Genomic DNA, 27,487 nt, shown 5'->3' with positions numbered 1-27,487 from the left:
TACCTCGGCACTGTTTCGAGGCAGATTGGAAGTACTCTAGATTTCTCTCAGTAGCATTGCTTTACTCATAAGTGCATGCTCATACAGATTTGAAATGCTACAGGCTTACATTTAGATTTACCTCAAAATACAATTCCTTGTATTGTTGAAGTCAAATATATGGGGGAAGGAGGCTGGGGGATGTGTAGAGCTGACAATGCTGAGTTCTATTTCAGTTTTACCCAAGTTTTCCTTCCCTCTTTTTGTTTACAGTTACAGTAATTACACAAACAACAGCCTTGAACTGTCTGTTCTATTCAATGAAATTATGTTATCAGTTTTTACACTGCCAGAACTCATTTTCTGTCTTTGTACTGGATTCAGATCTCAGATTTTATTCTAGCACAAAGAGAAGAAAAAAAAACAAATCAAGGTTGGGCAGCCCGCTGCATATTAGAGATTGCCTTACAGAGCCTTGTCAACAAGTTTGTACTAACACGTAAATAGGGAACAGCCTGTTCAAAGTATGAATTAAGCGTGTTCTTTGGTAGTTTCACTTACATTTTGAATTTTAGTTAAAAGAAAAAGCATTCAAAAAAGTTAATAGTTATTTAAAACTATTTTAGATTTGTTTCAAAACAAATTCCATATTTTTTCTTTGATTAAGCCAAAGGTAATATCAGAGCTGTAAAAGAGCTGTGAATGACTGATATCTGCAATCTTCCATCTGAAGATCAAAATTTTCATGTTAAAAACACACCAGCATCTGACAAATGTGCATACACTAATGCAAAGAAATCACTGCTGTGTTAGACTACTTTACAATCCCAAATGAATAAAGAATAGAAAATAAATCTGCATAATGGGAAGGTAACTCCTGCCATTGATTTAGTTTTCCCTTAAAGAGTCCAGTTCCTTCCTTTATTCCCTAGGAGTTTCTAGAGTACAACAGTGACAGCAGTGTGATGTTCTTCAGTTTTGTTTTCCTTTTTTTTTTTTTTAAAAAAAAAAAAGTCTTATTAGCAATTGTGATATGCTTCAATAACTCTAAAATATGCCATAAAGAGAAAAATAATGTGCACTGAAATAGAGACTTGCACTGTCTGGCAGATTGAAAAATATGCGTGAATCTCTTTTGAAGAATCCCTTCAGAAATATTCACCCAAAGCGTTATATAACAGTTCCTACTATGCAGTGTGAATTTACTTTTTAAAGCTAATAGAAAGTAGCAAAGTCTTCCTATTATCATTTGCAGGTTACATTTCTTACACAATTGCACTTTACTACTGAACATCACAGAAAACACAAAGACGACCCAAAATTGCTCTTAAGAGTAGCAGCAGGCTTGTCACTAAAAACCTTTAACTCCTATCTGAAAGGATCACAGGCAGTTCTATACATGTCAATATGGTTCTTTTTCATGGCAGTTTTACTAAAACTCTGCATCTATTTTTGAATGCTATCACAAAAAAAAAGGAAGTTCAAGCAGAAAATAACTTTTTTAAAACCAAAAGTGACCAGTAACTTAGGTAGCTCACCATATCTAAATTATGTCAAGTATTTCTTATAATGAAATTCCAACAGATATCCATTCTTATGCTAACACTTCTGTGTTTAAAGGGTTTATTGATAGTACTCATTAGGTTCACTTTCCCTGCCAGCAAATACACAAAACAGCTTACCTTTCAGTATGTTTACAAGCAGCAATATGTACTTTAATAGCTTTATAACATACATTGAAGGAGTACGAGAAATTTTAAATAAAAATTGAGGAAAAGAACACCATCGACTTGTAAGCATATATTCTTCAGAAAAAAAAAAATAAAATTGTAGGTATATGTATTTTATATGGATAGTACTGCTGCATGCACATTTTGCCAAGTAATTACCGTAAGTCACAGATACTTCTATGTAAGAGAAACTATGAAATAAAACCATTATGTTAGTAGAATTCTCAAGCGTGGATTGTGCTATGCAGCTTCGATATACGTTCTCCAGGTAATTGGTAAGCATTTCTAGCACTTCATCCCTTCCAAGCACTGAAAAGGCAATATTACTTAACTGGTACACAAAATGTTATCAAGAGGTCATAAAACCCAGGGAGCTTACCCCGGGTCAACAGAAAGCAGCCCAAAACCAAAGTTATTTCCAATGTCCAGACGAGAAATCTGAAAAAGAGAATAACAAAGGGTTTGTGACAAAGCTGACACACAGTACTCTGAAAGGAGCAAAATCAATTGTGACATTTTTCATTTATTTGTAAATGCCTCTTTGGCAGTATGCTCACTCAAAACGACAGCTGACTCTTATAGAATAGGGGAGGTGATGGTAAAATAGAGGAATCCTGACAGTTGCTTTAATGAGATTCTGTATTAGGACCACTCTAACACTTTCCTTCAACAAGGAGTATGCCCTTCACTTTCAATCTTCTATCCCCCTATGTGGAAAGCATTAACCCTATGAAAAACTCTACTCGGCCTCCTCTAATCAGCATCACAGCTCCTCTTCACTATCTCACTAACATTTATCTAGGTAAGCCCTCTCACCAATTCTCATTTTACCTACAAATAAGTAGTGCAGAGCAAAATTAAACTTCAGCTCCAGAGTATTACTTTAAGGAAAGACTGGCAGCAGTGTATGTGTAGTAGAAAGCGACTCCTGAAGCAGACCTTATCTGATATTAAGCAAGAAAGGAAGCCCCCTGAGCAGCCTTTCCCACCCCAGGAATCACGCCATTAGAAGGGTTCAGTGCAGGAGCCTCCAACATTCACATTTTCTTTATTGTATGATTTTCTTTATCTCTATTGTAGAGATATTCTCTATCTTATTAAAGTACAGAGAACACAATTATTTTGGGAACAGAAGTGGGGGTAAGGTTAATAATTGGAACTACGTGCAGCATTAAACCCAGTGTTTCAGGAAGAGGCCACACACTCGAGGACCTAACGCTTGAGTGTGCTTACTCTGAAACACCTCCAACCCTGAGCTGTTTCCTTCTCAAGCTTTCCAGCTATAACACTTCCCCCAGCTGAAACCTGCTTTGTAGTATTATGTGACATGCTGTCTTTCAGAGGAACTACATGATGGTATTGAATCTCTCATGGAAGCTTCATGTTTTGTAAAACAGAAAGCAACCACACCTCTCCTGAAATTACTATGACGAACTTAAATCTCTCTTTTGCATGATGTACACAAGTTCAAGCAGTGAAACACCATGAAGATTTTCACACTACTACTCAGCCTGAGTTTCATAAAACAATTCCGTATTACCCCTTTGTATGAAACCCAGAAAACTAGATCACGTTTTAGGAGATTACAATGACTTCACCTATTCCACAATCTGCAAGACTATCTGTCAACACAGACTGCAAGCACAGATCCTTCATTTTTGAGAAAAATATATAAAAAAAGGTTCATCTTCAGGAGTTACAAAGCATTAACAAGCACTTTGTTTGACAACCGTAACACAACCTCTGCAGTAATCCACACTCAAGAAGTACTTTCATTTGATGATTCAGGTGCTTCTAAAGAAGTCCAGAGCTTTTAAGTGTGGAAGAGACTTCCAAGACAGACATCATTTTTTGGCACTATCAGTTTGAGGACGCAGACTAAAAGCATAACTTCGAAGTATTTTGCACAATTGTTCCAAGTATATAAGATCTTTAAAAAAAGCCTCCACTGATAGAAACAAGGGCTCTGATGGCTTTCAACACCAGCTTATATTCTCTCTTAACAAAGATCCACTCTTCACTGAAGCATTTTAAAATCAGCATAACAAAGCCCAGCACAACATTAAGTCACCTACTGAGCATATCAACCCCAGTTAACAAAAATAAAGTACACTTCAAAACAAGTTCCGTGGCACTTGCTGATTAATATCAGTCCTCATCAGTTAAAAGACCTTTCATATTTCATTCTTCGAAATATAGTGCTACTCCCAGCAACCTTTCACATTTCGATGGAAAGCAGAAAAGGCCAGATTCTGACCTCTGCTCCAGTGTGGGAGCACCAATGAAAAATAATGAAGTCAACAGGCATTTACTCTAGAAAGGGAAAAAAAGCTTACTATTTAGCTCCAAGGAAGGCTGCTTTATAATTCAGACAGGTGATCGGGTGGCACAGCAGAGCAATAATGACTAACATCACATACTAGAGGGAGTATAAATTTTAATGATACCACTCATAAAACCCACATTTTAAAGGTTACAAAACAGAAACAAGCTTACAAAGAAAACACATAAGTCATTCAAGGTGTCAGGTTCTTGCTCCTTAGCTATTTTAAGGAATTAACAACCTGCCCATCACTAAATAAACTAGAATACCCTATACCTATTTACACAGGACTGAAAAGGAGCGTACATTAGAGTTCAGCAAGCACATGTCGCTATAACCTCTATTCTTATCATTTGAAGAGTCATCATCGTTTATACCTTCACCACTGAGTTCATTAGTAAGACCAAACTAAACCACTTGGACAAATTGTCTTGCATCTAGACAAGATCAAGAGACTATGCAAACAGCATTAAATAGGCCATGTAAATTACACTTGTTTTTCTTACCCAGACACAGGAATACACTTCCTATTCGCTCATATGCATTTCATTGTGTTCCCTTCAGTTTCTACAACGGGACATTGACAACAACCACCTAGATCACTTGAATGTTTGGAGTCAGTAAATGTCAAGGGGACACATACAGGAACAGCAAAGTCCATTAAAACATAGGAGAGTTCATTTCAATCATGGTTTTTCAACCTTAGCTTGCAAGTTTTATTGCCTTGCATATAAAATTAAAGTTCACCCCCCAAAATGGCTGCAAATTTCTCCAGGAGCTCAGGCAGGCTTCTGAGCAAGTCACAACACCTGAGCACCACACTCCTGATTATTTACAGCACAAACTGACCCAATCTGTTCCCAACAGTGCTGGTAATCTAGCTATATTATAGCTCACGTGCATCTGTTATTAAAATCTACCAAAACACTAATGTAAGCTCCAATATGCAAATAGAAACAAATAACATTATTGCAAACCAAACCAAGTTAACCATCCTAACCCCCCTACCAAAAGCCAACATAGCATTAACCCTACCTGTTCTTCGTTACCCAAACTCACTATTATTCACAGCTCACATATCCTCCTTGTAGGATCCAGCACAAAACTCTACCAGTGTAAGGGCTCAAACCTCTGCTCTGTGCCCATCAGCCCCCCTGATGAGCAGGGTGGCTTTGGGGTGAATCAGGAGTTAGGCTTCTGGATATTGGAGATGCTTACACAAATCTGAAACATCTCAAGATGTACACCCTCATGCGGCACACAAGCCATCAATACAGGACATTTTAAACAGCTGTCTATTAACATGGTGCCTTAGGGCTAATAAGCCGCTACTAGCATTGAACTTTAACACATTTAATATTCAAATCCCCAAGCCCTTTTTTTTTTTTTTTTTTAGCTGCACAGGATGTCACAGAAATACTGCGTCGCTTTGGCACCGCCGTTTCCCTGCCTGCCCTTGGACACGCGTGCCATCTCACCAGTCACAGCAGTGGTGTGCCAGCCACAGGCCCGCCGGGGGATGCTGAGTTGGGGCTCTTCCACAAGAGGTCCGCAGGCAGCTCTCCTCCCCAGCACACTTCTACCCAGGGCGACCTTCTCCTGGAAGAAGCGTGGCGACAGCCAGGCTCACCAAGTAAATGCATTAACCGCATAAGGCTTTCTAAATACTGGCTCAGATCAGACTAACAGCTTTTTTTTTTTTTTTTTTAAAAAAAAAAAAAAAAGTTAATTCAGCTTTAATACTAAGTTCTTAAGTTCTTCAGTGTTTGAGCTGTTTAATGGGTAACTCAAAGTTGACTTTTTTTTTTTTCATAAGTAGACAAACAGTAAAAGACACCTCAGCAAGGTCACTTTGCCTTGCTGCAAAGACTACCAGGGACATCAGATAAGGCCTCACCTAAAGTCCTTCCATGTCAATGGGAGGATTTCCACTGAACTTTAATACCAAATGTAGATTTGGGATCAACCACGTGATTGTAGAGCTTAGGGATATGGTTTAGTGGGGACTGTTAGTGTTAGGTTAGAGGTTGGACTCGATGATCTTGAGGTCTCTTCCAACCTAGAAATTCTGTGATTCTGTGATTACAAAGCTCTCACTGGCAATGCCCGCTGGATTTAAAAATGCAACTTTACATTTGATTTTTCTGCATCCAATCACAAGTTACCAGAATCATTCAGCCTCTTAAGACTCTTAGTGGTTAAAGAAAACTTAACTTTTTGGAAACCAAATACTATTTTCCTAATTCTAGAGTCTTTTCCTGTAGCTCTGGGTCAATTGTATTTAAGTAAACTATTGTATGGCAGTATTATTTACCCAATCTTCTTTCTTTGTCTTAAATGACTTCCTAAAGAAAACAAACACGAACAATGATCTCAGCATTTATATAGCAGTGAACTTCAGATACAGTAATTGTACTGCTGTGAGCTATGGCAACTTTCCCATGGGGGAAGAATGACCTGGTAATTCAAGAATGGCAAAGTCAAAAGTAAGGTAAGCTGGGGGAGGAAAAGGATTTCCCCCCAGGATGAGATAAATATAATTTCACACGGCAGTGTATATCTCTCTTAAGCCTCAGGTGGTTTTAAATTAATGAGATTAGTTCCAGCAGGCAGTGAAATCCCAGGATATAGGATTTAATATTTCAGCAGTTTTCACTTCATCCAGCAAGTACAGTGCAGTCAATCTTTGTGTCATTTTGTTATTGTCCTGGTCTGGGTCTCATTTTCAGACTCCAAGCCTGGCTAAAGCAACTCGTAACTCTGACTTGAAAACTTAAGTGTCATGTAAAGAGCATGCTTAAATGTTTCGAAGTGCAAAGAAAGGAAGCAGACATCTGGAGGAAGAGATTTTATTATTTAAAACTTTTCAGATATACTTTTATAGAAGGCAATTTGATCTTGTAGTGATGTATTTATTTTAAATCAAGGTCACACACGTTTTATCCTGAGCACACAAAAATACAGTATGTACTGATTAGAAGAAACACTGCTTTGTTAGAACATAGTCCCTAAAAGACAGACATTAACACATTAGGATGACTGACTAGTTCAGTATGATTTATGCACTGAACGATTGCTACTCAGCTCAGTAATAATCAAAATGAGTTCCCATCCAGCAACCACCTACTAGACACCCAAACTGAAGTTCCACTCCAGTCCCCAGTTTCACTCACGCAAACTGGCCACAGCCCTCTCTTCCACTCTCTATGATCATATTAGTTTCAGGCTTCTCTCCAAAACAGATGGATTAAATCACAAATCCAGAAAGCACAAAGGTAATTTAATCTCAAAATACAAAATGAGGTCTACTCAAACCTTTCCTTCTAGATTCACAGGAAAAGTTTGTTCTAGTTTTAGCTTACAAACTAGATTAGAATAAAGAGAAATCACACCCACCCAGATGTCATTTTAATTTTTTTGTTGATTTTGCTCTTACTCACGAGTCTACCTGTGAGAAAGTATTCTGTGCCAAAGCACCTCCCCACTATCTTCATTCTTCATCCTCTATAGAGATGTTCTTCCAATTCCAGCTTTCATCACTTCATATTAAACAGGTGTCTTTAGTTGCAGCCAAAAAGTTCAATCATCTTCATCAGAGGACAGAGTGTTTCATCATAGTCTACGACAGGGAGAAGAGTGGCAAAAGAAAAGCAAAGGGGAACTGTTCGGAGCTGCACAATCCATTTCCTTTTCCTGTGGAACTGCTGGGCTAGAACCTCCCTGGTACAGAGCTGTACAGTCTAAATGAAAGGCAATATCAGCACATGAATCTGAGGACCCAGAGGCCAACACCTAACCACAAATTAATTTCTGGCACAATTCAAAATTTTATAACCATTTGAACCTGATTTGCTTAACAAACAGCAAAGCATTCAGAATCCACCACTTCTTGGACCAGCTGTAACCTGGACTAACTTAGCTGTAGAGTTATGTGGATGCAACATGAAAGTGATACTACAACGCATTCTCCTGCCGTGAGATCTAAATATTTGCTTACCTGAGAAGTAAATATACTTTTGCTCTTAAGCTAAGTCCAATGAGTACTTCTAGACCTGCACAGAGCAAAGCATGCCATTTTCAATTAAATATAACATGCAAATATAATTTCCAACAATACGAAAATGAAGTACCAAGGTAATTGTTCTGGAAGTACTGCAATTATAAGTGTCATCAGAATGCATTATGCTTTCTGTTGACAAAAGATTATTTTGTAATGGGTCAGGGAACTCCTTTCACACACTTTAATAATCAACACACGAGCTTCAAAAAGGAAGTCTATTTTAAAGCAGTTATGAATCTCTCCCATCATTTCTTTATCAGCCTCTGAAAATAACAGATCTAGCAGAAAAATACTTATAAAAGTATGACTGCAGGGTGAGTTACCTTAAAATATTTTGAGAAGAAAGCAAAACAACAAGAAAAGCCCACAAGTTTTAATGCAAGTTTTAAGGCCAGAAGGGTCAATAAAAGCAAACAATCTGAATCCCACACATAATTTAAAGACTAGAATCCTTATAGACGTACCTGCCACAAGAAATAGGCTTTAGAAATGTTAATAGTTACACAATATTCTAGAATATTTCTGCAGGAAAAAAAAAAAAAAAAGGAAAAAACCACACAGCTTTGTGATTGCTTTACAGTGTTAATTTGTGAAGTGGCCTTAATCTACTATATGAAAAAATGGTCCTAATACTTGCCTTAACTTTGCCTCTCTCCCCTTTGCCTTGGTCAAGTCCATTTTTGCTACACATAATTTCATGGCTAAGTGAATCATTGCACAAAAGTTCCCTTATAGAGCCTATTATCAGCATTTGGCTGAAGACAGCACAGAAGCATTAAGCTTCCTGGAAAGTGAAAGAGTCGAGCTCTTCCTTTTCACACCAGCAAGCAAAAATGGCCTGATGTTCAAAAGTGCCAGCTGCAGCCCCTCTTAGCAGGCAAAGAACTGCAATTTTGACAGCAAGTCATAAACTACGGGTGCCATCTCCTCCATCCACAAAAGTGTTATGTACCCATATAGCTGGTCATATACAAGCAAGCACAAGAAAGTTGTGCCCTGTCATTTAATGCCTGTGGAGGGAATGCAGAACAAAAACCCTAAAACAATACTGGTGCTACAAATGGAAGAGAAGGACAACTAGTCCAGCTCTGTCCTGGAAGATATGGGGAAGTAACTCCCACATCCAGCTGCATGCAGATACTTATTTACCTTCTCTATGCTTTCCTTGTTTCTTCTTCTCCCTTGCATGTTTCCCTCTCAATATTCACATGGAACACAAACTATTACAGTAAACAAAAACTATTACACTACAAATTTGACTAACGGTATGCACTACAGGGAAAAGGGGAGGAATTTAATCTTCACTAAGATTCCTTTATATTGCCATAGAAATAGTGGAAAGGGTGCACATGTGAGAGCACGTATACTTGTGCAGACATATTGCAGGCAGTAACGCTTTCCTGGATAAATGGAAAGCTGCCTTTGTACAAACGGGAAAAATATCCCATAGGTCAGTCAAGGGTCTCCACTTTGCACATTAACATAATCCAATTGCTTTTCTGTCTAGCTTGGGACAGACCCTGCCTTGTCAGAGGCTGGATGTTAGAGATCACGTAACACTAGATGACACCACTGAGGTATGCCAGAGAACAGCAATACTAAAGCTTCTCTGCTTTGCTTGCATTGTAAATATCCTAAAGCTACGCTACTTTGAGGAAGAAAAAAATAACATGGCAGTAAAACATTGAGTTTGAAGTCTCATATTCCCTGAAATTTTTGCTCCTAGGTCCAGAGGGCTGCATGCCACAGCTGCCTGGATATGTCAGGGAAGATTCGGCATCCTTCTGCTGCGGGAGCACGGCAGATGAACCCCGTGCATTAGACGGGGCTTTGTTTAGGAGAGAGTTGCTGGCGTAAGGCTGATGAATATGAACAAAGACAGGCTACAAAGTTGGAGGAAATATGGAAACTAAGATCCAGTTTTGTGATATAAATAAGATAATGAAATGGACAGAGGCTGTCAAGAGAATTTTCACTTTCCTTTACATTTACTAAAATAAGTATTGATTGATACATTCACAGTTTCATTGCGGTGAGCATTAGATTAGGGCTATTGGACTAACTCAATATGATGCATTGCATGACAGCTAGAAAAATTAAACAGCTTAAACTGCAATCTTGTCAGATCTGAGAAGCCAGGGAGGATGCGAGTAATCTGACAGGGAGCATCCACAGAAGGCTGGGAAGCACAGCTGGGAATTCAGCTCAAAGTCCTACTGAGCAAATGCCCAGTGGAGTCCATTCGGGAGGCTGAGACTTAAACCCAGACTTCTGACCACTGGGACCATTAAAGATCGCCAGTGACACCTTTTGCAAGCTAATCCTCTCATTCCTGAAAAGCACTCCAGTGACATTATTGGCAATTACAAAACAGAATCCCACTGGCTTACAAAGCTCATGCATAAGTAAAAATGAAGCTTTTGGAGAGTTCTTGAACAGAGCTGCTCTGGTATTTTTATTATTTTACTGACAGATAAAACATCTATGGCTAGAGAACTGGGCAGTTACAAAAAGGCTGCTCCATCACCCTTCAGGTAAGCAAAGCCCTTTGCTTTCCATCCCAAACCGTCTCCGCACTCCTGTTGGTACAACAGCATTCCAGCAGTTGAGAAGTTACTGGCAGACAAGATTTGTGAACCACCAGACCACAATGTCTCCCTAGAACTGCCGTGTCTGCTCAGCATATCAGTTTATTTCATACCCTTCTCTGAACAGGACCACAGAACCTCACAACACAACAGCACGGGAGGTCCCACAGACCTCAAACCTAGCAGGAGGTCCCTCAAACTGATCCATCCCATTTGAGGAAGAATGGAATATTTTTAAATAGGTGACAGCATGCCAATGCTCTGCAAGTGTTGTCACAAGGCTTGCCGCGTAACATTAAGATGATTGTACTGGAGGAAATTAAGTGCTGCTACAGTTCACTAAGGATTGTTACATCTCCAATTCCAGTAAAATACTTGGGTTAGTTCACATGACTCCACTTAGACTATGTCTTATGCATTAGTTTGCAGTAGGCTCATATTTTTTAAGAAACAGAAAACGTACAACAATCTCCTTTCTTTACCACGTAAGCAAAAATCATCACATGCACATTAGTGAGAACCTGTTCCAGAGGAAGCTGACAAGTTGTGGATTTTTTTATTATTATTTTATTTCTCTTCTTTCAACCTTACTCCACTGGGAGTTTTCATGTTACATTGACTTTATCACTGCCATAAAGGATAGCATAGACTTTCCACTTCGCTACAATGAAAATCATTTCCGTGCCCGGTCTTAAGCAAATAAGCAGGGAATATGATTTACTTTTGATTTGAAGAGATTGATAACCTTGAGTTTTAAACCGTACCTGGCATTTCCCTGATCTTGACTTGCCATGAGAAATGTAGAAAGTCCTCATCTGCAAATTACTAAAAATAATCAGCTGCAAGATGTGACCTTGGATAAAGCAATGTTAAATTGGCCAGCAAATTTTTCTGAGGCATCACTGTTATTAACTTGCAATTTTTTCATTTCAGTCTGCCACTGATGCTTGGCAGGTTATAATTTTTCATTTTCTCACTTGGCTGATGCTCACTCAAGTAGAGATTATGGAGATAGCGGCAGAGAATTTTTACAAAGAGACTTTTTCCCCTTTCACTCCATCATATCTGGATACAAATACAAGTCATCTTTATGAGGCGGGTTACCTTCTAGGTATAACAGGATTACCATTAAAAAGATCCCTTCAGTACTCCAATGCTAGAACCAGCTCTTACCTTTAGAGCTCAGGAGCTCTCCAGTATCTTACTGGACAGTTGCACAGCTCATACAGCTGCCACCAGTTTGTGTCCACTGGGAACGCAGTGGTGTGACCTCACTGATCTATTTTATGATTACTTTATAGTTAAAATTACAATTGTAGTGGATTTGACATTTCCCTTAAACAGAGCTTTTTCTTTTTTTTAAACGTTTTTTAAACACAGTATGTTTGGCACCAAATCCCCTTTCTAACTTAATACCCTGCATTCTCTCGCCATTCCTTCACTGCTGCTTTAATGCACAAAACCTGTAATAAGCAGATGCTCCCAGTGATCCACTCCGGAACAACATTTCCTCTGAATGTTTGTTTGTTTTTCTGAATATCCTCTGCTCACAAGGAAAATGTGCAGAATATGAACATCTAATTAAACACAAGCGGATTCAAAACTGTGATTTATGTTGTTCTATCTCTGTTGATGAGCAAGAGCACCCTTCTGCCAGAAGATCCATTTTGTGACAACACTTACCTGTGACTAGGAAATTGTCCCCCAAGCAACCCTGATGCAGGAATTTTACATTTCCTGATGAGTAAAGCTTGGCAAATATTCGCAGCATATAATATTTTCTACTACTGCTATTCTAGTTAGAGCTTATGCTAGAAGACACATTGTGAAGGGATGCTGAAGAACACATTATGGCCTGGTACATGAGAATCATAAGTCATGGTGAAAAGCATTATCCTCAAATCAGCTGCCACAGTTCACATGAAGCTGAAGACACTACAGTATTGTTACCACCAGATCAGCAATAAGTCACAGACTAGAGGTTATTAACACTGCCTGACAAAACATGCCATTGCCTCCATAATTACCCATTTTCAGCCTTCATATTCAAACTATCACTACTCAGAACAAACAAGTATAAGCTTGTTGCTATCACTGACCAACGAAACAAGGTCAAATTTATTTATTTTGTTTTGTCTTTTCTAATCACATTTTCAAGTATTTATAATTATAATAATAATTTATCATTATAGCAACTGTCTTCCACATGTGATGCATTGACTGCCAGTGGCAGTAAGCTTTGTTGTTGAAAATTCAGTAGAATCACAATTTTGGTTGGTAATGACCAATGCCATAATCAGGTTGGTAATGACAATGTTTCTGTGGTCATGACTATACAAAACTAAATTCCTAGACCTAGTTCATTGCTTTTTACCATTGTCTCTGAAACACCTTTAGAAAGGCAACAAACTTCACTCATTTTACAGACTGGGAAATGAAAGCACAGCAGAGAAAAAACATCTTGGCCAACGCCATCAAGGGAAACAGCAGCTGTATTTGACATTGACCAACTCCTCCAAACCCAAGTTCATTCCCTCTTGTCGGGGTCAAAAAGCTCCTGCTCAAATAAGCACAACACAAGAATAGCCACCATCACCCAAGAGACTGAACACCAAGGTCTGATAAATGTAGGCTGCCAAACTTTAAAGGATATTATGGTTTTAATAGGCTTTGACATACAATACTTGAGTACAGTGATCTGAAAGAGATCTGTTACTAATAAATTCCACAGATGATGTCTAAATTACTATCTTTGGATCGTCAATCTTCAGAGTATTTGAGATTAGGGATCATTAGAAGAATCTGGTTTTAATACAAAACCAAAAAAATCTAGCAAAAGAGACCCTAGACCCCAAGAACTAATCCTTTCTCCAAAGCACAGCCAAAGCCTACTCAACACTTCGAGATTTGGCTTCAGCTCGCTGAGTGAGTTCCAAGCACAGTACAAAGATTTAAGGAAAATTCTTTCAGTTTGCAGTCTTACATAGCTTCCAGTCAGATAAAATATTAGTTTTACTTGGTATTTTTGTTCTGATTCTGGTGAAATACTTTTTCAATCGACTTGGAACTAGGTTGGAAAAACTACACTTCAGCAATATACACTACCATATGCACTTTTTTTTTTTGACACATTTTTAATTCACCTCCTAAATTGGATGACTCGTCAGACAAGCTGATTAGCATTAATTTGCACCTCTGTTAGCGTCCATTTGTTCCAGTCAAAGCATATCATGAGATTTAAGTGGGGTGGGGGCAAAACAAAATAGGATGCCACTAACCTCTATTAGCCAAATCTGCATTAGTCAAAACAGCAACACAAACAAAGTCTTTGCACACATTTCTTTCCACCAAATTAATTCTATTCAAACCATCAAATTTGCAGCAGGTCTGACCTCAAGTCCACCGAAGTCTCAAAAGAGACATCTTTGGATGAGAACAGGCATGAATTACAGATTGGAGGGGCTGCAGCTCTCTGGCAATCCCTGTAAAGGTCTCTGCTTGTTAAAAGGAAATAAAATTTGATAGTACTACTATGCATTGAGGTTTTGAAAAAAACTGTTTGGAATCCTTACAGCCCTGTCTAAAGCTCATATACTCACATATAGATCAAAGAGATCAAATTGAAATGAACTATGCATACATCTTTTATTTATGCATAAATTTTTCTACAAATTCTCACTAGGAATCCAATTCAGAAAGCTACTTCTCAAGGAAGGAATGCACTAAAATGCATTCCAACGTCCTTTGCTGTTTTTTTTTTTTTTTTTTTTTTTTTTTTAACTGAATCTGACCCTTGGTTTGCACTACGGCAATAGATTTAACAGTTCAGACTCTTCCTAGGTACTTGCTATTCTAGCCCAACTTCTGTGATATTCTATTCTGTGTAACGAGACAAAGGCCCCCCACTCTCTCTTTCTCGTATCATATTTTACTAATAATTAAATCTCGTCTAGACTTTCACTTTTGAATAATGGAAAGACACTAGGCTGGCTGACAATGAAACTATTTTAAAAGTTGAGAAGCTAAGGTATATATTCCAGTTAGTAATAGGTTATTAAAACTTATTTGCAGTATTAACCTGTAGTCCATTGAAAGAGTTATTAATCGGTTTTAGAAAAGCAAACTTTTGAACAGTTCAACTCCACATCTGATTGCAAGATCCTGTATGTTCTAGGCTACATATATTTATTTTGTTCAAGACTGAACTACAGGTTCAATCGAAAAACAATTACTTGGATATATCTTCTATACCACCACTTTTATGCCTTCTCAGGACATCAGAGATTTTCACACTTTTGAACCAATGCTAAAAATAATTAAAGGTCAAGAATTTTTTTCCTCTTTTCTTTTGGTAAGACTTCTATCTCATCTTTCTAGGAGTGTCATTAATTAGCTCCTTTCAACCAAAAAAAGAACATGAAACGTCCATTAAACATAGACAAAACTGGACTTCAAAACTGAATCATGCAAAGTACCCAGTAAAATGAAAGGAAGAAATTACTCAAGCTTGGCCATCTAGTACATATACAGCTAGGAGGTCATTTTAGAACAACAAAGTGAGATTAAAGACTAGAGCAGAGTACTTAGCCTTACATATTACACTATTGCCTTATGTACTATTCTTGAAAAGTATACTTAGTCTTGAGAGAGACAGAACAAGACAAAATGTTTTTCAAATTTCCCACTTATGCCTGAATGCCATAAACAGATACCACTTCCACATGAAAAGACATCAGGAGTATTTTACGTTTAGTAATTGATCTGTAATTGAACATTCACAGTTTTCCTCCTTTCTTGTATTAGAATGTAAGCATTTTATGGGAAGCTGTGTGAACTTCTGAAAGTGTGTATTTCACTCCAAGATGAAGACACAACATCGCACATCAATTCCCTATACTCAGAGCTACCTTGAGTTTTGTGCATGGGCCCAAGGTACATTTCTCAACAACCAGTAACAGCGTTATTTTCCTTTCTATAAAGGAAAAAAAGATTATTTTTTTTTTAAAACCACCACTACACTTGTGCTATAGAGGCATCTTGTGTTTGAACTCACATCCTAGGAAAACTTGTGCTCCTGGGAGTTTCTCATTCTGAAGTGCTGGATTTTTGAACCTCTGCATTAATAAAACAATTTTCACATGAAATATGTTCTTTTTTTTTTCCTCTACAGCAGACCTTAGAAAAAAATGAAGTGGCCTTTAGGACTTGTTTAAAACATGAAACCTATGTAAAATACATATGCAATTTTAGGGAATTTAAGCTTTCATAGCTTCAATGCTAATAATCTACTCATTTTCAAGATCTGAACTTTTAAGTGCCAGCATGCAAAGCAAACCAAGAACCATGTGTCTATGCAGGACCCCTTTGTTATGCTGAACTACTAACAGAACAACAGCCAGCTAGAACCAACCCCACCACCACAAAACAACTGCTCGAAAACATGAAGAAAAAAGCTTTTTTAACCAAATAAAGTGAAAAAGCATGTCAGACAATGTTCATTTTCAAAGCATTAGAAGTAGGATGAAGTAAGTTAAATACAGCTTTTCTTTATTATTGAGTTATGGCTTTTATAATAAAATCACAAAAATCTAGTAACTTATCAGAAGTAGAACTGCAAAAGCTGCAAAAATATTTTCCCTGGAAACGCCACGGCCTCCATAGCCTCTTTGCACACTGCTTTTTTGTTATTTGCATAAAGGCAAAAACACACTTGTCTTGTGCCAGACATACTTGTCCATGTAGTACCTGCTTTTCAAATAGCAGACACTCATCAGGCATCATCCAACACATGTGAATAGCTGTTAGGAAAACAACAATTCGGTTTTGATATGGAAATTTCTCTGTATTTCTTTTCATTCCATCCTGGAAAGAAAAAAAAATAAAATACTTTTGCACCCTTGTCTGTGACTGAGAAAAAAAGACTGAAAAAGCAGTAATTCAGCCTGTTGAACATAGGCTCAGATCTCAGCTCTGTGCCAACACTCTGGTCTGGAAGTAAGACCAGGCTTCAAGGATTGCTCTTGTTAAAGCACTTACATAAACAGAAGATAGCCTAGGCTTTATTCTCAGTATGAATACGCAGCAATGCAGCACGTCACTACTTCAATCACACAAAAAAAAATAACACGTATATAAAACAGTTTTTTTTTTTTAGTGTCAGGAGCATACCTCTATCTTCCCTTTGTATCCAGAACCACAGATTTCTTTACAGAGCCATTTGTGGAACTCAGAAGGGAGCACTCTGCATCACAGCTCCCTCCTCTCCCTGATCATGCTGTTGCTCCTCTCAGCTACCTCAAGTATTCTCTTCCACAGGTATTCTCCTCTAAATGAGCAAACCCACTAGTATTTTAATAGATTCCCATAATTTGCTCTCAGATACAGACCACTGCCCTATCCAGAGGCACACTGCATTTCACGTCTCCACCTACCCACGAGGTTCCAGAGCCCTGCTCCACCGTAGCTCCCTGGATCTGTAGGTGCCCTGCAATGGTTGTCCCCCCAGCAAGCCAGCATCAACAGGAAGGCTGCAATATTCTGCAAGCCCCTGTTGTAATCCTACACATATTATAGTCACGAAGCATGTACCTCCAGCAGTTCAGTATTCTTTGTTCCCCTTTAGTTACTCTTGGAAATATTCGTGTAAGAAATAGTCTTTGTGGAAGAGTTCACATGGATTTGTTCCTACTAAAACAGTTCTCAAACCAAGTTACTTGAAGCAATTCACTGCAAGGAAAGTATGCTTTCAAACATGCCCAAGTATCGCTGTTTAAAAAAAATAAAAGCACAGACACCACACCACCCAAACTTTACAAAGGAATACTGAAACCAATTTAGACAGCAACACAATGTAAGTCCCTGCCCTTCGTTTCACCCAGCATGATGTTTGTGATTCAGAGATGTAAATCTGTTAGCACAGATTTAGAAAAAGGGATGTTTAATAATCCGATGTTTTGATGCAGCCTACGGCTTCTTCCCATCTATGAATTCTCCTCTGAGACTTGACTGCCAGACTCATTTTTCCCCACAATTAGCATGACCAATGGCTTTTAAATTTCATATTAAGAGACAAATAGGAAAGTTAATCATCTGCCAACTATTTTTTTCCAATTTATTTTTTTTTTAATGTCAAATTTAGTGGCCACAAAGGCTGTCAAATTGACTGTGGAGAAGTAATGATACTAGAGGGGATGCATCCAAAGGTGCTGGAGGAGCTGGCTAGTGTCACCGAGACCGCTCTTTATCAGCTTTGAAAATCTGTGGCAACTGAAGGAGATCTCAAAGACCAGCAAATCAGGCATTACATTCATCTTCAAAAAGGGTAGAACATCAGATCATGCAGCCATACCTCAGTCCCATCTTGCCAAAGCACAACACACGTTTTAAATGAGGAACTCCTGCCTGCACATGGACACCAATCAAGGTTACACAAACCCACAAGCACAAAGGACAACTCCACGCTTTGCTGATGTTAAAACACACTGACATCAAGCGTAACATAACCTGGGACACACCAGAAGAGCTAGAAACACTAATTTCACTTAGACAATCTGGAAAGAAAACAGTAGCTCCAACAAAGTGTAAAACTTACTTGAAGCCCCACACACAAACACCATCTGCTCTTTTGCAGAAAGGTATAACATTTGAAATAACATTCTTTTCTCTTCCTCTTAAAACATGCCATCACGAAGAGAATAATTTTATTTATATAAAGAACCCACAAAATGAAGGTTCATAAAAACAGGAACATATGGCCAAATAATTCTGAATAGCACTTAGCATATTCATCCGTAAAATAAGAACTATAATGGGTAGATAAATGCACCCAAGCCTATTTGGAAATTGCTGGTATAAGGGTGGTTTTCTTCAAAAAAGGTTTTTGTTTTTTTTTTTTTAAGAAGAATTTCTCACCTCTCACTCGATTTAGATACTTCTCATTATGGTTTTGAGAAAGTCAGCCTTCTCAAACCACAAACTTTGCCTATAGCAGCTGATAACACACATTAACAATAGTCTTCGGCCTAAGTCAATCCATAAAAGGATTCCTTTCCTTCATAAAATTTAAATTTCTCATGGTCGTTACCAAGATAGATCTTGAAATGAATTTAGGATCTAACATGAATGTAACTATAAAGTAGAAAAGGTCGAGCCCGTGCAGAACTACTTAGAACATAAAATAAAATGCTTGAATAAAAACCCAAGATGAGACATAATAAAAAAAAAAAAAAGGACTGAAGGAAAATATGAACACACGTGCCACCTTCTGTCACTGTAAAGATGTAAACAATTCATGGCCAAGCACCTCTACCTTGCATATGCACTTGCACAGGATTTTCTGTAATATCAGAATTGTTTTCTGTTTCTCAGTAGCACTTCATACATGTAGCATGCATTGGTTTCTAAGCCATTAACCACTTTTCACCGCATGGTTTCTTACTAGTAAGTGGCTTAGAATTTTTTGACAGAGAACTAAAGAGGAAAAAAAAAAAGAAAAAAAAGAAAAAAACACATTTGCAGATGTCAACTCATACCTGAATCAATACTACAACTACCACCTTAGTTTCTCTTCAGCATGTATCATGAAACTTTCTGGATACTTGCACATTGTCACTTGAGACAAGCAGCACAACCACCACCAGACTCTGAAGGCTCCTTCCAACTACAGCCTTCACTTGCTCCAGTCTGCTGCAGTATTAGAACCAGGTGGGTCTCACTGCATTCTCATCTAACTTCTGGTCACTGCTTCAATATCCTCAGGGTTGTAAGAAAAAGAGTAGTTCAGACTAGTTCTCCTTGATGTGAGTTAGCTTGGGTCCTTTCCAGTTATTCCGACAACGTTCTCACTACACTGAAGGCTGATTCCTGAGATCTCCTCCAAGAAGCTGCAGTTCATACAAGACAGTCATATCTCATCTGACTTGCACTTCAGCTTGATTTCTGCTCTTCCTGTCAAAATTCAGTGTCAAAAGGAGGTTTCACTAGCCTGATATAAAATTCTTTTATTTCTTATGCTGCCTACAATTCCACTAAGCCAAAGACCTGAAAGTATCACCTGCTAAAGGCATGTAAACCTGAGCATGCTGCAAACCTCAGAACATTCCTGCTGGTTCCTCACTGCAGGAGCTAATGCATTATAACACAGATTTTCCCGAAATCTCCACAGGTTCTGCAAATCCCTCCTTGCAAACCCCGCAATGATTTCCCCCCCACACGCACGCAGCAGGCTGTGCTGTGAAGCAGCCAGTTGTACTCAGCAGTTTTCTAAAGCAGCCTGAGTGCCTCTTCTAGGAAAGTTACTCTGTGACAGCACAATTTTTTATTTCACATTTCTTTCAGATTCTGGACTTCAACCACCTTTATCTTCGTGGCGCTTTCATGAAATCTTGGGAAGAATCTTAGCACCTGGCATGTTCATCTGCTACTGCTGGATGATGGCCAAGATTAACGAAGAAATTGGGTGTAACAGCATCTTTCCATTGTTGAAGAGTTTTGTTGCCAACATGACTTTCGATATTCTGTACTAAAAATTGAACCATGTCCATTGCCTCTATTTATTTTAAATATTTTAAGTCCTGAGTTGACTATTAGCTCTGCTCTGATTCCAGCAGTACTCTGTGTTTATAAAGAGCCATAATTTATGGGTTTCTTTTTATACAGATTCATATATTAAATTATAGAAAGACCACTATGATTGTCTACTCCAGCTTCTATATGACAAGGTCATAGGCTCTCAATTATTTCCTATTTTGTCTTAAAGGAAAAATACCATATTTGAATTAATATTTTCCATTGATGAATATCTCACCATAACCTGCAGTAAATTACCCTCACTGCTGAAGATGTGTTTCTTACTCTGGGTGCTTATTTTAGCCAACAGACCTTGTTATACCATCAGTTTCTGCTTTATCACACAGTTTTTGTTCACAATGCACACACTTAAACATTGCAATCAAATCTCTCCTTGCCTTTCTCTTTGATATTTAATGTATTGAGCTCTTGGAATTTCTCCATTTCCATCCCTTGTTCATTCTTGCAGCTCTTCTCTGAATTCTGACTTTAACAACCACCTTGAAGTCTGAACACCAAAATTGACAGACAATGCTTACAGTCATCTCATTAAAGTCAAGTACAAAGATGCTGTATGTTCTCTGCTCAGTCACATACAGCTTGGATATTCAACCTTTCTCAAGATTTCCATAAATTAATCCTATTTACATGGAAAAGAGCAAACTGAGAAGCTCATAAACAAAAGAGATCAACGGAACAGGCCCAACAATCCTGCCAATTCAACCCCTCCGAGGTCTCTTTCATATTTCCCTTTCCCCACACGCATATGTATGGGTGGTGTTTCCCATTCATTTTCAAGCAGAAGCCACAGAAGAACACTGATGGCTGAGTGCTTTGGCTTTGCATAAGGGAAGAATGCTTCACTTACTGGTACAGAGTCCAGAGCCAACCAGGCTGAGTTAAAAGCAAAGGCTTACTAAGGTCCACGGCCAATGTCAATAAAGTCAGGATGTTATCTTCAGCTCTAGTGTTTTTTCACATTTACCTGTCTCTGACTCCTGCACGTATCCTGTGCTGCTCAGATTCTCACAGAACTGCAAGCACATTTTGACAAGAAACCAGAACAAACAGTGCTTATGAACCTTTATTTTGTTACTTTTTGATGATGTGTTCAGATATTCAAGCCTTTTTTTTTCTCCTGCTAGATTCCAGCTGAACAACAGATCCTACAGCTAACAGAGGGCTTACAGAACTGTTCTCCCGCACTTGGTCTGGGCTGCAGGCACTAGATTTGATTTTTTGCTCTACAGGAGCTATCCAGTTACCAGAGATGAACAATGACCTCTCCTAGTTCCCTGCACAGAGACGTTAACCAAGCATACACAGAAGCAGTAGATGCACATTTGAGGAGAAACAGAGTACTTCAATATTCTAAGACTCTACAAATTGGGTGCATTGTTTTCAACCGACTGTCAGAACACAGAGCTGCTTCTCAGTGAAAGCAATTTTCTATGTCAAATTTACCCTCAAACACTTTGGCAATGCAGTTAGGGTACATGAAAGCTTTAAAGAAAGTTAAAGGAGAGTGGGGGAGAAGAGCAGAATATTTCTCCTTGTTTCACTTTACGAAGTACATAGTAGGAGTTTAGGAGATGGTGTCAGGGGTTTTTGTTTTGTTTTCTACTGTGAAACAGCAAAACTGTGCTATTTTTCCACTGACATAATCTGGAAATCTAAAGCTTTAGAATCTAAAACCAGCACTGATTTGGTAAAAAAAAACAAAAACAAAAAAAAAAAAAAAACACCACACATCATACTCCACACAGCATTAATGAAGAGATGCACAACCACAGCAGTCCAGAAGAAAAAAACACTTACTTGAATGCCCTAGCGATCTTAGAATTCTCTCCTAAAAGCTTGGGTTAAATAGAATAAGACAGATATATCAAGCCTGTAAGATTTAGATTCAAAAAAGTCACTTCTTCCAACAAGTTAAATGCGCAACAAAAGGGAAACCTCAATGAAAACAAGAACTGCATCACTGTTTCACCACACTGCAGGAAGAAATACAACGTTGCCATCCCCAAAAGGATAAACATTCAATATCTGTTCTGTATCCCACAGCTGGAGATTTGTGTGATTAATTACACCTATCTCCCGGAAAGTGTTATGACTCTTGTTTTACAAACGAACAAATCAAAGTGATCTGCACAGGCATGTGACTTACAGGGATCCCAGTTGTTTCATCACATTCAGAGCCATCTATCAACAGCTTCCTCACATTACACAGCATGCTTCTGGTAAACATAAACATATATACTTATGTGCCTAAACACCAAAACAAATGTCAGTGTGTGGGGGAGAAACAGACTAAGCACTGGTTCTGTAACAAAATACATTCTACCACAAGAATGCTATCTTGGCTAGCAAAAGAACACTTAAAGTAGGAACTCCAGTGAAAAAGTTTGACGACCTAGATGATGTCTATTTGACAAATTAGCCATAATGAAGATGTACAGTGCACATCCCCTGGAGGGTTACATGTGCATCACTAAGCACTACTCTTTGGAAAGAAATCTGCTTATCAAGGGGGAAAAGAACACTTTAAGGGACTATTTTTTTCTAGCTTGTATTTATGCCTGGAGGTTATTTAAGAAGGGGAAAAAATAATGCAGGTATGTACCATATTAAGCAACAAGCTAAGACACTGGCTAAGATTAACAGGGCGAGAAGTCATATGATGTAGCATGACTACTGAGAGCTGCTACTACAAAAAATCTGCAGCTTGTGACGCTCACATGAACCATGATTTTATTTATTGTTTAAACCTATCTAGATAAGTCTGGTATTTTTACCACTTAACCCTTTTTTTTCCTGTTTTAGATAAATGCTCTGGACTAACCTCTTCAAAGCAAACAAAATAGCCTCCCATTTGTCCAAGCAGAAGTATTGCACCACTACCAAGCCAACTGGCCTGTTAATATTGTCTCAGCTAATATCTTCAACAACGTAAAATTGTTCCCTAATATTTATACCTGAAGGATGAGAAGAAAATTGTAAAGTTTAGACAGATGTTTTAGAAAAAAAGTGATGCAACTTGGAGAAAAGTGTTTCTGCAAGATGTTTATTTCCTTATTTTCCTTAAGAAAAATATTTTGTGTATAGCTCTGCAGCACTAGAAAATTACAGCTGAAGAAAACCGCAAAAGGTCTGCTACAAAAGACCATTCTCTGTCTTGTTTCAAGTGATTAACTTTTAACTTCATGGTAGATTATCATATCGTTAAAACATTCAATCCAAGACTAAAACTCAGAAGATGCTCAGCCTTCATTTTGTCGATCCCAGAGATAAATGCTGAATTAATGGATGCATTGGGACTCATATGAGAGCTCTTTAGATTAAGATTCTAAAAATATATATTGCATTGCTTGAGATACAGGACGCTGGCACTGTTACAGTATCAGTCATCTAACGCTTTCCATATGCTAACCACTGAACAAATACATTTGCCTGTAAATGCAAGAACTACGTACCAAATAATAAATAAGGCAACATGATACAGGCTGTTCACATTAGGACAGAATCTAAATTCTTTATTTCTTCCCTGAATATTACTGTCCAGATGACTCAGCAACAGCACTGCAACTTTCCGCTGAAGTCAGCGAGACGCCTCAGCACCCTTCACAAGTGTCAGCTCTGTTTTAATCCCAATTTTGAGGCCACCTCCATGAGGGCAGACTCGCCATACAGAATCCTCCCAAAGCCCAGTGGCTCCACCGGGATGGAGAAGCCAAGGCACTGGGTTATGCTGCGGGACTAAAACCAGTGCTGTTCTATATGGAAATCAATGAAATTGCCCCTTCGTGTTTCAGATAACCAAGGATGGGGCAACACGCCTCCACCCGGCTCATCCTTTTGACGGCTCCCAGAAAGTTTTCACCATGTCACATCGCTTTTTGCTTGGCGGTCTTTTAACATTTACCAGCTTCGAGGAGCCAACGCCAGCCAGTTCCTAAACCTCGCGGAGCCCAAATTTGCGTTAAACTCCCCCGAGCAGTCAGCGGAGCCCCCCCAGCACCCCAAAACCACCAGCACGACCCCGCGGTGCCCGCTCACCTCAGCCTCGCAGCCCGAACGGCGGCTCGGGGCTGGTTTTTATTACCATTATTACTTTTTTTATATAAAAAAGTGACTTCGGAGTTAAGTTTAAACCCCTCCGCGGAGCAGCTCCGCTTTAACCCAAGCGCGCCCCAGCTGACAGCCGAGCTCTGAGGGGGGACGGGACGGGACGCGGGGACCGCTGCAGCAGCGACCCGGCCCCCGCCCCGCCGCCTTCCTCCTCCTCCTCCTCTTCCTCCTCCTCGCCCCCCTCCCGGTGCCCCCACGCCGTTACCTGCCCGCCCGGTGCCCCGGCGCCGTACGGCTGCCCCGCGGCCGGTTTTCAGCAGCCGTAAAGCGGCGCCGCGCAGCCGGCGGGGGCCGGGGCTCGGGACGGGCCCCCCCCGGGTGTGGAGCCCCCGCTGTGGGGCCCCGCCGGGCCCGCCCCATGGCCGCCCCCCTCTGAGGGCCCAGAGAGCCGGGGCCCGAGCAGAAACGGGGAGCCCGTGGGGGGAGGAAGAGCGCAGCAGGGTTTTGGGAGCCCCTGAGCCCAGGGTGAGAGGGTTTCCCCTCACCTCAGCGTGATGGGGGTGTGCAAGCCCTGCTCTGAGGCTCCTTGGGGATGGGTTGGGACACAGGTGGTTTTACACAGGCACAGGGTATGTGGTAACATACGAGTGAAAAGTGGGATGCCAAGGGCCAGGCAGCCCTCATGCCAGGAAGGGCGGCCAGGTGGGCGATACACAGCCATCCGCAGCCCAAACACCAGCACCTGCCAGCTTCCCCCTGCACGGGGCTACAGGTGGGTGGCTGCCCTCATTACACCGCTTCCACAAAGCCTCTTAATGGCCACAGGTCAACGCTGATCTGGAATACAGCCCCATTACAATACTGCCTTCTTGTAAAACGGAGTTACCTCAATACAGATTAATGACTTAGTTCTGCTTGGGAGCGTTCTGCTGTTCGTTCTGTCCTAAATCTACAATTTGTCCTGTAATCCAGGATACTGCTATATAAGCTACAGAGCTCAGCTGCCTTCAAAAGGCAGGCGAACTAACAGCCTGTTAAATTTCACTGTCTGAAGTCAGGGTTAGTATTGTTTACCCTAAGAGAATTAGGGATAGAAGTATTCATTTTATAAAGAGAAGCATGTGTCAAGCAGCATTTCCCAGGATGGACGTCTATGACATATCCCCACCCATGCAGAGAGAAAAACACCTCACTGTTAGGAGGTTTTCCCTATTGGATGATGAAAGAGCTACTAATAAAGAAAATGAAAACATCTTAACCCAACAGCTACTGCAGAAAAGGCAGAAACGGTGTTTCAAGTCTCCCATGCCATGCATGCGGTATGAATACTAACAGAAAAAAAAAAAAAAGATTTCAGGTGTTTATAACAGAAGTAGCTTCTGCTAATAAAGTATTAATGGGAAAGTCTGGTTGGACTGCTATAGCTCTGAAAGCAATTTCAGAAAGCACAGAGCAATGCAATCACTGAGGAGCAGGTGAACCAATATACAATCCTCATTAATGAAGCAGTTTTTCCAACACTTAGCAGAAGTGAAACTGCAACTTGAGGCTTACTTTTCTTGCCCAAAGGACCAGGAATTTATCAAGTATTTAGGTGTATAAACAAATTTACTCAGAGCTTGATTCTTCAGTTTTTATCCACAATTTTCTCCCATTAAGATATTCCAACTCTGCTCCTTCCTACACCCTCTTCTAAAAAGCACTGAGAGGTTAGAGCCACAGCTATCTAGTGGCTTTGTTAGTCACACCTTAAGTACAGACTTGAGTTTGCTGTGCCATGTAGCTTGACCTAATTGTTCCTGCTCTGTCTGAAAGGCTGAGACTTAAGTTCAGAACAGTTTTTCTACTAGTGGAGTTCTGCATTTTCTTGCTTCAGCTGTGAAACAATGTTAGGTAGCACAGAGCTTGGCTTAACTGTGAGCTAACATGGCAACAGAGGAATTGTTTAAGACCAATTCAGGATGCCAGCTCTTAGTCCACTCTACCTATTGTGTCTGGACCCTTGTGGGAAAGCAATCAGGAAGCCCACTGCCCGGAGTCTCATGCCTCCACTGCACCTTAGTCAAATATTCCTGGATAGGCCTCTTACTTTGAACAATGGCAAAAAGTCACTCAAATCTAAAGTTCCATTCCTCTTTTCCCTAAAACCAGCAGGTAAACATAGCTGCCCAGATCCCTGCCTGCCTGCCACCATTTTAATAGCTTCTCTTTTCCCCTAACATTTTTGCCTGGGATTGGCTTTCCCCTTGGCAATGAGAAGAGCAAGTATGCTCTTTCCACTGTAGCAATATTGCCAAAAGGGAGAAGTTTGAGTCAGCTGGCAAGGAAATTATTAGTTTTTTTTTTTTTTTTTTTTCTAGAAGGGAATCAGGACTGCACACTCCAGAGATGCTGCACAAAGCAGCAAGTAATGTCCCAGCATCAAGGAAAACAAATAGATTTGCTCTACAAAGAAAAAACTCTAGGCAATTACATTTTGCAAAATTATCATGTGACATGAATGGAAAAGAACATGCAAGATAGTCAAATATAATCTTAAGCCTCTCATAAAGCTTTGCTGAAAGAAGAGTATGCATAAGATTGCACATCCATACAACAATGAACTGTGCACATACATCTCACCTTATCAAAAGTATCTCAGGTAACTTGAAAATGTTCATGGAAACATGGAAAAATAACTTTAAACTTAGAGACTTCCCTAATTTAAGACATTTATTTGTCAGTCTTGAGATACTGTATTAGGCAGAAAGTTTCTGCTTTACAAGAGTAAAAAGAACCCATTTGATGTTTTTAGCTACTAAATTTGAACTGCTCACAAACATCACCTTGTTTTTCTCTGTAAGTTAAAGGTGGCTAGGTAATTTTCCTTTTTTTTTTTCCCCTTCCTTTTTTTTTTTTTTGGTGTTTTGTTTTTAAAACCAGCCTGCTAAGTGACTTAGCTCAAGCAGTTAAATGAAGCTTAAGTGCCATCTTGTGGCTAGATCACAAGATACCGTTTCAGGTCACATAAAAAAAAAAAAAGAAATACCGATATAAAAATCTCATTTATAAAACAATTTACAAAAAAAAAATAAAGAATATCTACATAGTTCACACATTTATTTCACGCTCTGAAATTATCTTTGAGTCCTTGCTTGAGGACATGGATCAACCTTGTTGGCAGGACTGTCTT

At 39.4% G+C, this 27,487-nt stretch overlaps 1 protein-coding gene across 8 annotated transcripts in view; it reads right to left on the bottom strand.

Annotated features, from left to right (window-relative positions):
* The window catches only part of NAALADL2 (N-acetylated alpha-linked acidic dipeptidase like 2), a 430,872-nt gene that overhangs the window by 390,477 nt on the left and 12,908 nt on the right, over positions 1–27,487 (bottom strand). The window contains exons 2-3 of one of the 8 annotated variants that reach the window (XM_068691745.1): positions 7,481–7,651; positions 2,089–2,147 (exon numbers count right to left, since the gene is read on the bottom strand). The exons of 1 other annotated variant lie outside the window; for it this stretch is intronic. The gene's annotated coding sequence lies outside the window, so the exon portion shown is untranslated. Of the gene's footprint in view, positions 1–2,088; positions 2,148–5,510; positions 5,728–7,480; positions 7,773–24,303; positions 24,498–24,580; positions 24,666–27,487 lie in introns of those variants that run through there. 6 more of the 8 variants (XM_068691740.1, XM_068691744.1, XM_068691743.1 and 3 more) reach the window with 6 other exon arrangements.

This window comes from Anas acuta, chromosome 9 (assembly GCF_963932015.1).
Source record: "Anas acuta chromosome 9, bAnaAcu1.1, whole genome shotgun sequence".
Lineage (NCBI taxonomy): Eukaryota > Metazoa > Chordata > Aves > Anseriformes > Anatidae > Anas > Anas acuta.
This window is presented reverse-complemented; position numbering and strand designations above follow the sequence as displayed.